Genomic DNA, 10341 nt, shown 5'->3' with positions numbered 1-10341 from the left:
GGCGGAGGCGGGACTGGTATAAAGTGGGCGGCCCCCGCCGCGGACCCCTCCCTACTGCCCGCTCGGAGCCCGCGTCTCGGCGACCAGGACCCTGAGCTCCTCTAGACGTGTCCAGCGAGGGCGCCCGGCGCGCTCCGGGGTCAGGTAAGCGCCGCTCGGCCGGCCCGGGACCCGCCTGGAGCCGCGGCCCCGCACTGGCGGGCTGTGACCGGGCGGGGCCCTCCCCCAGGCCGGGCGGGCTGGTCTCCCCTGTGGCAGCGAGTGCCCCGCGGGGGGCCGGGCGTGGGGGGCACGCCGGCCTGGTGGCCCCACTGCCGCCGCTTGCGCTCCCTCCGAGCTCCCCAGGGCGCTCCTTAGGGGAGCGCCGCGCGTTGGGACCAGGGGCCGCAGAGTTAATTTTCTGGCCGCCCCCTCCTTGGCCCCTTCTGGGGCAGGGCTGGGCGGGGGGATTCCTCCCTGTTCCTGGGCTCGGTGCAGAGACAGTCCGCTGGGACAGCTGGGGAGCCCTCGCCACCGTCACCGCCACCACTGGGTCACCAAATAGCCCCGAGGGCTCACATCTTCAGTCGGACCTCTGGCTGGTTCCTGGGAGGCTTGGTTTTTATCTCTGGCCTGGAGATCACATTCAGAGGGCTGGGGAGCCCAAGTCACCCCCACGGGAAGACCAACCCTTTTCACCTGGCCTGGGCACAGGATCTCCAGTGGTGCTGGCCCCCCTTCCCTGGGCTCAAGGGGGAGAGGCTCTTCCTCCTTCTGGATGCAGTGCCCGTGGCTAGAGTGAGCTCTCCAGGGCCTCCCAGGCACTCTTCAGGTGACAGAGGGTCTCTGATACCCCAGTGGAGAGGACAGGTCACACCCCCACATTACCCCCACCCCGGAATCAGCAGGAGCCCAGCCTGTCCTCCATTCCTCTGAGGCTGGAAGTGGCCCACTGGGCACCCCCCCCCAACATCAGAAGTCTACAGGGGGCTGCATGGTGGGCACTGGGGTGAAGCCGGAGCGCAGGCTGATGGAGCCTGTGATGGCTCCCGGGCTAGGCCAGACCCCACACTCTCCAGGACTCCTCACTCACTTTAGCAGAACCCTGGGGGCCCACTCGCTCAGAGCATGGCTTTGGGGTGGGAGTGGGTGGGTCACCCGCTGCCAGGTCTCTGCTGTTGTTAATCACAACACCGCCAGAAACGCAGGGCGGTGCTTCAGGAGTGCAGGCGTCCTGCTCGGGACCCACTTGGGTCACCGTCCCCCCGTACCCAGCGAGAACACCGCCGCTGCGGCCCCACACCCCTGATCCACCCAACGGTCCCCAAGGAAAGGAGCTTCACTTTTAGTTTAATAGCCAAAAGAAGAAAGCGGAAGATCCACAGATTTCTGATTTTTTTTCTTCCAGTAAAGGAGTTTGGGCCCAGAGATGGTCTTATACTTGTTTAACAACCAAAAAGGCATTTGGGGCTCTGAGGAGGGACGCTGTCTGCCTTCCTTGTTGTCTGCCTTCCTGACGTCATCCAGAGGCAGGAGGGTAGGGCCAGGGAGTGGGCCTGAGCCCCCAGCCTAGGTGGCCCGCAGTCTCCCAGGCCAGACTGGAGCGGATGAGCACAAGGGGCCCAGGTGTGTCCCCTCGGCAGGACTCAGGTCTTGATGGGCCCCTGGGCCCTTCTGGCCACGGTGAAGCTGCCACCCTCTGCTAAGGAAAGTAACCTGGGAGGCCAGCAAAGCCCGTGGGGGGGTGGGGCATTGCTGGGGGAGTCTGTTGGGAAGCCACAGGGAAGGCAACGTGCAGAGTCGGGCTTATGCCACTGGGCCCCCTGGTTGGACGGAGCTCGGAGCTCGGGTCCCTGCACTGGGCAGTGCCTGTCACACCCAGCAGTGACTTTGCATCACTGGCCAGCAGGGGAGCTGTGGGCAGCAGGGAGGTCTTCAGACGAGCTCCCTGGGCTGGGCCAGTCAGAGAAGGGAGGGCCAGTGCCTGGGAGAAGGAGCTGGGGGCCATGGCGAAGCCCGGCCAGCATTTTCTCATCTGCAGAACCAGGCTGGGCTTAGTAGCACCTGACCTTCCTACCTGCCAGGACTGCTAAGGGTCTCCTAGGGCACAGAGTGTGGGAAGACCATGTTTGCACCCACAAAATGCTTTATGATGCTGGAAAAACCTAGTTCTTGTGATTATTTTTTAAAGATTATTTATTTATTTATTTGACAGAGAGAGACTGTACAAGCAGGGGGAGCGGCAGAGGGAGAGGGAGAGGCAGGCTCCCCGCTGAGCAAGGAGCCCGATGCGGGGCTCGATCCCAGGACCCTGAGATCGTGACCTGAGCTGAAAGCAGACGCTTAATGACTGAGCCACCCAGGCGCCCCTCTTGTGATTATTTTAAGAAAACCACAAATAGTTTGATTCTTTCCACGTTTCAGTGGATCAGTCCTTTCTTTGGCTTCTTTCACACATTTGTGCAAAGCCGGCAGGGGGTGGGGGGCGCGGGGTGGGAACCCTGGTGTGGGGCACACCTGCAGAGAAGCAAGGGTCCTGGGACGCTGCTCACTGAACAGGGCCTGGCGGGGCCCAACCCCCACCCTAGGATCAGTGCAGGCATTGGGCTATATCATAGAGCAACATTCTCCACAGACTGCGTGCACACCCTCCCCGCTGACCTAAACATGTCAGCACTCCACGCCACACCGGTGGTCAGCCTCGTGGTGGCCCGTTGCAGTGGCTGAAATAAGCAAGTGGAGGGCGGGCATCCAGCTGTGAGGGGCCCCTGCTGCTAGGAGAGGGTCTAAAGCTCTGAAAAGTGTCGAGGCTTTCATGCCTGCGGTCAGATACTCACCAGAAAAGTGAAGAGGGACCCTGGTATTCCCCACAGCCCCCTATACTGCACTTTGGTTTTGTTCGTTTTTTCTTTCTTGTACGCCAGTGTCCTAGATGAGGAATGGCGTGCTGTTGGTCTGTCTGCACGTCCTCGATTTTTGTGCATTCAGCATTTTTTGATTACTGACCATTTGCCTGGTTACCATTTCCCCCATGTTCCTAATGAGTCCTCAGTTCTACTAATCTGTAGGAACTTTCTCCCCCAGTTTTCTTAAAAATTGTGGTAAAATACACACGACATAAAATTTGTTATCTCACCCATTTTTTAAGTGTAGAGTTCAGTGGATTCATATTGTTGTGCTACTGTTACCTCCATTCATCTCTGAAATTCCTTTCATCTTGAAAAACGGGAACTCTATACCCATCAAACACTAACTCCCCATTCCCTCCCTGCGAGCTTCCATTCTACTTTCTATGATTTTTTAGATAGTCTAAGCATCTCATATAATTAGAATCATACAGTATTTACTTTTTGTCACTGGCTTATTTTACTGAGCATCATGTCCTCACGGCACAGGTGTCAGAATGTGCTTTCTCGTTAAGGCTGAATCATATGCCCTGGTGTGAATGTACCACTTTATGATTATCCATTCATCTGTCAGTGGACACTTGGACTCTTCCCTGTTTTGCCTGTTGTAAATAATCACTAATGTGAGCAATGAAGATGGGTATACAAATATCTCTGAGATCTTGCTTTTAATTTGGGGGGGCATATAGCCAGAAGTGGAATTGCTAGATCATATTTTAATTTTATTTTTATTTTTTTGAGGAACCACCATACTGTTGTCCACAGAGTTTCTACCATGTTACATTCCCACCAACACTTCCAATTTCTCCACATCCTCCAACACTTGTTATTTTCTGGGGGCTTTTTTAATATTAGCCATCCTGATGAGTGTAAGGTGATATCCTTACAGTTTTGATTTGTTTTTCTCTAATAATTAGTGATGTTGAGCATCTTTTCATGTGTCCATTGGCCATTTGTATGTCTTCTGTAGAGAAAGATCTGTTCAAGTCCTTTGCCCATTTTTGAATCAAGTTTTTTGTTTTTGAGTTTTAGGAGTTCTCTATATATTTTGGACCCTAATCCCTGTTCATATCTGTCATTTGCAAAGACTTTCTCCCATTCTATAGGGTTGGCTTTTAACTCTGTGGATAGTGTCTTTTCATACACAAAATGTGTTATTTTCCATAAAGTTCAATTTGCCTATTTTTTCTTTAGTTGCTTGTGCTTTTGGTGTCATATCCAAGAAATCATTGCCAACTGCAATGTTGCGAATCTTTTGCCCTACACTTCTTCTAAAACTTTTATAGATTTAGGTCTTAGATTTAGATCATGGATCCACTTTGAATTAAATTTTGTGTATGGTGTGAGGTAAGGGTCCAACTTCATTCTTTTGCTTGTGAATAGCCAGTTTTCACCACACCATTTGTTCTAAAGAACTGTCTTTTCCCCCACTGAATGATCGTGACTCCTTTGTTGAAAAGTAGTTGAATGTGTATGCAAGAGTTTATTTCTGGACTCTATCCAACTCCACTGGTGTATATGTCTGTCTTCATGCTAGTACCACTTTGTTTTCATTACTATAGCTCTGTAGTAAGTTTTGAAATCAGGAAGTGTGAGTCCTCCAGCTTTGGTCTTCTCTTTTAGGATTGTTTATGCTATTCAAGGTTTCTTAAGATTTCTTACGAATTTCATTTTGGCTTTTTCTATTTCTGCAAAAATCATCATTGGGCTTTTCGTAGAAATTGAATTAAGCCTGTAAATCACATTGGGTGGTATTGACATCCTAATATTGTCTTCCAATCCATGAACATGGACTATCTTGCCATTTGTTTATATCTTCTTTAATTCCTCTCAGAAAGATTTTATAGTTTTCAGTGAATAAGTCTTTTACCTCCTTGGTAAAGGTAATTCCTAAATGTTTTATTCTTTTGATGCTAATGGAAATGGAATTGTTTTGCATTGTTCATTGTTAGTATATAGAAATGCAATGGATTTTTGTGTATTGACTTTGTATTCTACTACTTTGCTCTGTTGGTTTATTCTTTTTTTTTTTTTTAAAGATTTTATTTATTTATTCATGAGAGACAGAGAGAGAGAGAAGCAGAGGGAGAAGCAGGCTCCCAAGGAGCAGGGAGCCCGATGTGGGACTCGATCCCAGGACTCCAGGATCATGACCCGAGCCGAAGGCAGACGCCCAACCGTCTGAGCCACCAAGGCGCCCCTGTTGGTTTATTCTAAGAATTCCTTTTGTGGGATCTTTAGGGTTTTCTACATGTAAGATCCTATCATCTGTGAACAGGAATAATTTACTTCTTCCTTTCCACTTTGAGTGCCTTTTATGTCTTTTTCTTGCCTAATTGTTCTGGTGAGGACTTCCAATACTATGTTGAATAGAAGGGATGAAAGTAGGCATCTTTGCTTTGTTCCTGATCTTAGAGGAAAAGCTTTCAGTCTCTCACCATTGAGTATGATATTTGCTGTGGAATTTTCATATATGACTTTTATTATATTGAGGTGGGTTCTTTCTATTCCTAGTTTTGGGATGTTTTTATCATGAAAGGATGTTAAATTTTATCAAAAGATTTTTTGAGATCGTGTGGATTATATTACATTGATCAATTTTCATATGTTGATTCATCCTTGCATTCCAGGAATAAATGCCACTTACTCGTGGTGTTTAATCCTTTTACTATCCTATTGAATTCTGTTTGCTAATATTTTGTTGAAGGTTTTTGTGTCAGTGTTCAATAGGAATATTGGTTTGTAGTTTTTTTTCTTGTAGTGTCTTTGTCTGACTTTGGCATTAGGGTAATGCCAACATCATAGAATGAGTGAGGGAATATTTCCTCCTCTTCAGCTTGTTTTTGAAAAGTTTGAGAAGTATTGATGTTAGTTCTTTTTTTTTTTTTTTAAGATTTTATTTATTTATTTGACAGAGAGAGACACAGCGAGAAAGAGATCAAGGGGGAGTGGGAGTGGGAGAAGCAGGCTTCCCACGGAGCAGGGAGCCCAATGCGGGGCTTGATCCCAGGACCCTGGGATCATGACCTGAACCAAAGGCAGACACTTAACTACTGAGCCACCCAGGCGCCCCGATGTTAGTTCTTCTTTAAGTGTTTGGTAGAATTCACCAGTGAAGCCATCAGATTTAGGGTTTGTTTTTTGTTTTGTCAGGAAATTTTCCGTTACTGATTCAATCTCCTTACTCCATATAGATCTGTTCAGAATTTCTATATCTTCATGGTTTTGAGGTTTTGCATGGCTAGGAATTTGCCCATTTCACCTAGGTTATCCAACTTGTTGGTATACAGTTGTTCATAGTTCTCGCTTATGATCCTTTTTATTTCTGTGGAATCAGTAGTAATGTTCCCACATTAATTTCTGATTTTAGTAATTTGAGTCTTCTCTCTTTTTTTCTTAGTTCATCTCACTAAAGGTTTGTCGATGTTGATCTTTTTGAAAAACGAATTTTTGGTATCATTGTTATTCTCTGTTGCTTTTCTGTCATATATTTCATGTAATTCTGCTCTAAACTTTATTATTTCCTTCATTCTGCTAGCTTTGGGTTTCATTTGTTCTTCTTTTTCCAGTTCTTTAAGCTGTACAGTTAGGTTGTTGATTTGAGCTCTTTCTTGTGTTTTTTTTTTTTTTTTAATTTTTAAAAAGATTTTTTTATTTATTTTAGAGAGAGAAAGAATGTGCCTGCTGTACCTGTGCATGAACAGGGGGAGGGGCAGAGGGAAAGAACTTAAAGCAGGCTCCCTGCTGAGTGCAGAGCCTGACTCAGGGCTCAATCTCACAACGCTGAGATCATGACCTGAGTTGAAATCAAGAGTTGGACTCCTAATCGACTGAACCACCCAGATGCCTCTGAGCTCTTTCTTGGTTTTGTATGAAAACATGTATAGTTGTAAATTTCCTCCTAAACACTGCTTTCACTGTGTTCCATACATTCTGGCATGTTTTATTTTCATTTTTATTGGTCTCTGAGTATTTTCTAATTTCTCTTGTGATTTATTCTTTGATCTACTGATTGCCTAAAAGTGAGTCTTTAACATCCACAATTTTGTGAATTTTCCAGTTTTCCTTCTGTTATTGACTTCTAACGTCATCCCATTGTGATCAGAGAAGATACTTTCTATGATATTTTCTTCTTAAACCCATGGAGGCTGCCATTGTTGTCTCACCTTCTCCCATTATTGCAAGCCCCTCCCTTCCTTCTCTGGCTGAATTTACTCCAGGGGATTTAAAGTATTGGCACCCTTTTTCCCTATTCACTTTTCTCTTTCTTTTTTGGGGAGCCAGACATTGAAGACTAGGACATTCTAATGCAACTGCATATACGGGGGAAATTAGATGAGCACTGCACATGTTCAGGGAAGATGTGTGCTCAGGAAACACCTGAGGACACCTTATACTTCAGGCTGATCCTTGGCACAGAGACAGCCTAACAATAAAATAAGTAAATAAATAAACAAACAGCAAGCCCTAGAGAAGAAGAAGAATCTGATTTCTAGACATGCCACATTATTAGATTTAAATGTCATTTTCAACAAAAGAATCACAAAGCACAAAGAAACAGGAAAGTATGGTTCATTCTAAGGAAAACATATATATATAAACCAACAGAAACTATCCCTGAAAAAGACCTGATGGTGGACCTAGTGGCCACAGACCTGAATACAACCATCTTAAAGATGCTCGAAAAACTAAAGGAAGGCATTAAAGAAGTCAAGAAAACAATGTCTGAATAAGATGGAAATATCAATAAAGAGAAACCCATGGTAGAATTCAAAAAGAAATAATGGAGCTGAAAAATACAATAAAATGGAAATAAAAATGGAAACTTCATGAGAGGAATTCAAAAGCAGATTTGAGCAGACAGAAGAAACAACCAGTGAAGCTGGAGATAAGACAATGCAGATTATTGAGTCTAAGGAACAGAAAGAAAAAAGATTAAAGTGAACAGAACCTAAAGAACCTGCATGCATGGTATGGGAGTCCCAGAAGGAGAAGAGGGAGAGGCAGCGGCAAAGAAATTAGGTGAGGAAATAATGGTTCAAAACTTCCCAGGTGATGAAGACATGAACATAAAATCCAAGAAGCTCAATGAACTCCAAGTAGGATAAATTCAAAGGGACTCACACTGAGACATATCATCGTCAAACTATCAAAAAACCAAGACAAAGAGAAAATTTTGAAATCTGCAAACGAGATGTGACTCGTGATATTCAAGGTATCCTCAATAAGATTATCAGCAGATTTTTCATCAGAAACTTGGGAGACCAGAGACAGTGGGCTGATAATATTCAAAATGCTAAAAGAAAAAAAAAAAAAAAAAAAACCCTGTCACCCAAAAATTCTATATCTAGCAAAACTGTCCTCCAAAAGTGAGGGTAAAATTAAAACATTCCCAGATAAACAAAAGCTGAGGGAGTTCATTACTACTAGACCTGACCTACAAGAAATGCTGAAGGGGGTCCAGTAGGGTGAAATAAAAGGACACTAGACAGTAACTTGAAGCCATGTGGAGAAATAAAGGTCTCAGTAAAGATCAACACATGAGCAATTATAAAAGCTAATTTATTGTGGTAATGGTATGTGACTCCACATTTTGTTTTTTACATAATTTAAGAAACTAATGCATTAAAAATAATATTTGGTTATGCTTTGAACACACAATATATAAAAATGTAGTTTTGTGACAGCAGTACGTGTGTGTATGTGTACATATATACACACACATCCTGAATTTATACTGGCTTTACATATATAAAACCAGTATAAATTATAACTTTAGGTCATGATCTTGGGGTGCTGGGATCGAGTCCCACATCAGGCTCCCTGCTCAGCGAGGAGTCTGCTTCTCCCTCTCCCTCTGCCCCCCCCACCCCTCTTGTGCTCGTGTGCTCTCTCTCTCAAATAAATAAATAAATAAAATCTTCAAAAAAAGAAAAAAAGAGTGTGGACCCTGAGCCGTGCCATGTGGCTGCTAGCTGAGCTCCCTGGGCAAGCTCCCTGTGCTGGGTCAGTGTCCTCCTGTGTGAGGTGGGAAGTGTAGCAGTACCAATGCCTGGGGGTGGTGTGGGCCTTACAGGAGAAGGTGTAGCTGGCGTCTGGTAACCACAGAAGATATTTCCTCATCACTTCATCCATCCTTTTCAAAGACTTTTTGGTCCGTGTTTTGCACTCCCTTCTGGGATTTATTCGGATGTGGGTGAGATGACTCCTGCCTCTAGCCATGTCGTGAGCCCCCAGCCCCCAGCCCCTTTGCTGCTCTGAAGAGCCACCATCTTGCCTCTTCAGTTGTGGGTCGTCTTGCAGGTTGCTGCTATTCCACCACTAAACCACAGATGCCCTATTGCTCTGATTTTATTCTATCATTTGCCCTTGAGAGCACAAGTCCCCTCAGCACCCTTTCTCTCTGGTTTTTCTCAGCTACTCTTACTTATTCTTCCTTAGATTCATTCTGTCCACATGTACAAGCAAAAAGGCAAAAATATTCCTTGGAGATTCTAATCAAAATTACATTCAATTATAGATTCCGTTAGAAATAACTAATATTCTTAAGTATTGTGTTTCTCATCCAGAAACAAGGTTCGTCTCTCCAAAGTGTTCCTTAGAAAATGTTTGAGATTTTTTAGTAAGTCCTGCACTTTCTTAGATTCTTAAGTTTACTCCTTAACTTTATGTCATTTTTGTTGCTAGGGTAAATAGTATTTTTCCATTAAACTTCCTAATTCATTGTTGCTGATAGAAGAAAATCTATAGCTTTTTGTATATATTTTTCTTATAATTGTCTCACTGAATCCCCCTCCTTCCCCTAAACTTTGTATAGTTGATTTAATTGGGTTTTCGATTTCCCATTTAGTGAGGACAGTTTCCACCTCTTCCCTTTCCAAGATTTATACTTTGTTTCTTTTTACAGTCGTATTGCATTGGCTTCCAACACAACTCTGAATAATGGGTGAGAGCAGCACTCTTTGTCTTATGTGTCTCTTTCTTGTGCTCTCGTAGACATTCTTTGAGTGCAGCAGTTTTTAATGCAGGGTCAGGTCCACGGTGGACTCCGTGAGATCAGGAAGGGTGTGATTTCAGTATATGGGTATGTGTGCATTTGTATCAAGTGGAATGGTCCAGATTCTTGAAGGAAGAACCCCTATATCAGTTTTTGTATGAAATATGATCTTGGTTGTCAATTTGAAACTTATATGCTTTATAATGTTAATTCAACTCCTAAATTTCTTATCAAGTTTTGCCTTTTTTTTTTTCCAATCAGCAATGGATGTTTCAGACACCATTAAAGCAGTTACATGATTTTCTTTTTATATTAATGTGCCTTACATTAATGTACTTTGTAGTATTGCATCATCATTGTATTTCTAAACTGACTTTGTCCAGTTCTGGTGCAGTTGTCCTTGATATGCTACTGGATTTTATGTTCTAACATCTGTTAGGGTTTTTGCAACTGTATTCC

At 44.3% G+C, this 10341-nt stretch overlaps 1 protein-coding gene across 3 annotated transcripts in view; it reads left to right on the top strand.

The window, feature by feature from the left end:
- COL6A2 (collagen type VI alpha 2 chain) overlaps positions 1–10341 on the top strand; it is a 35408-nt gene that overhangs the window by 2776 nt on the left and 22291 nt on the right. For 2 of the 3 annotated variants that reach the window (XM_035030016.1, XM_035030019.1), the window contains exon 1: positions 38–144. The exons of the other annotated variant lie outside the window; for it this stretch is intronic. The gene's annotated coding sequence lies outside the window, so the exon portion shown is untranslated. Of the gene's footprint in view, positions 1–37; positions 145–10341 lie in introns of those variants that run through there. 3 annotated transcript variants of the gene reach the window in all.

This window comes from Mirounga leonina, unplaced genomic scaffold (genome assembly GCF_011800145.1).
Source record: "Mirounga leonina isolate KUSES-001 unplaced genomic scaffold, KU_Mleo_1.0 Mir_353, whole genome shotgun sequence".
Classification (NCBI taxonomy): domain Eukaryota; kingdom Metazoa; phylum Chordata; class Mammalia; order Carnivora; family Phocidae; genus Mirounga; species Mirounga leonina.
Note: the sequence above shows the minus strand (reverse complement) of the source record. Positions and strands in the feature narration are given on the sequence as shown.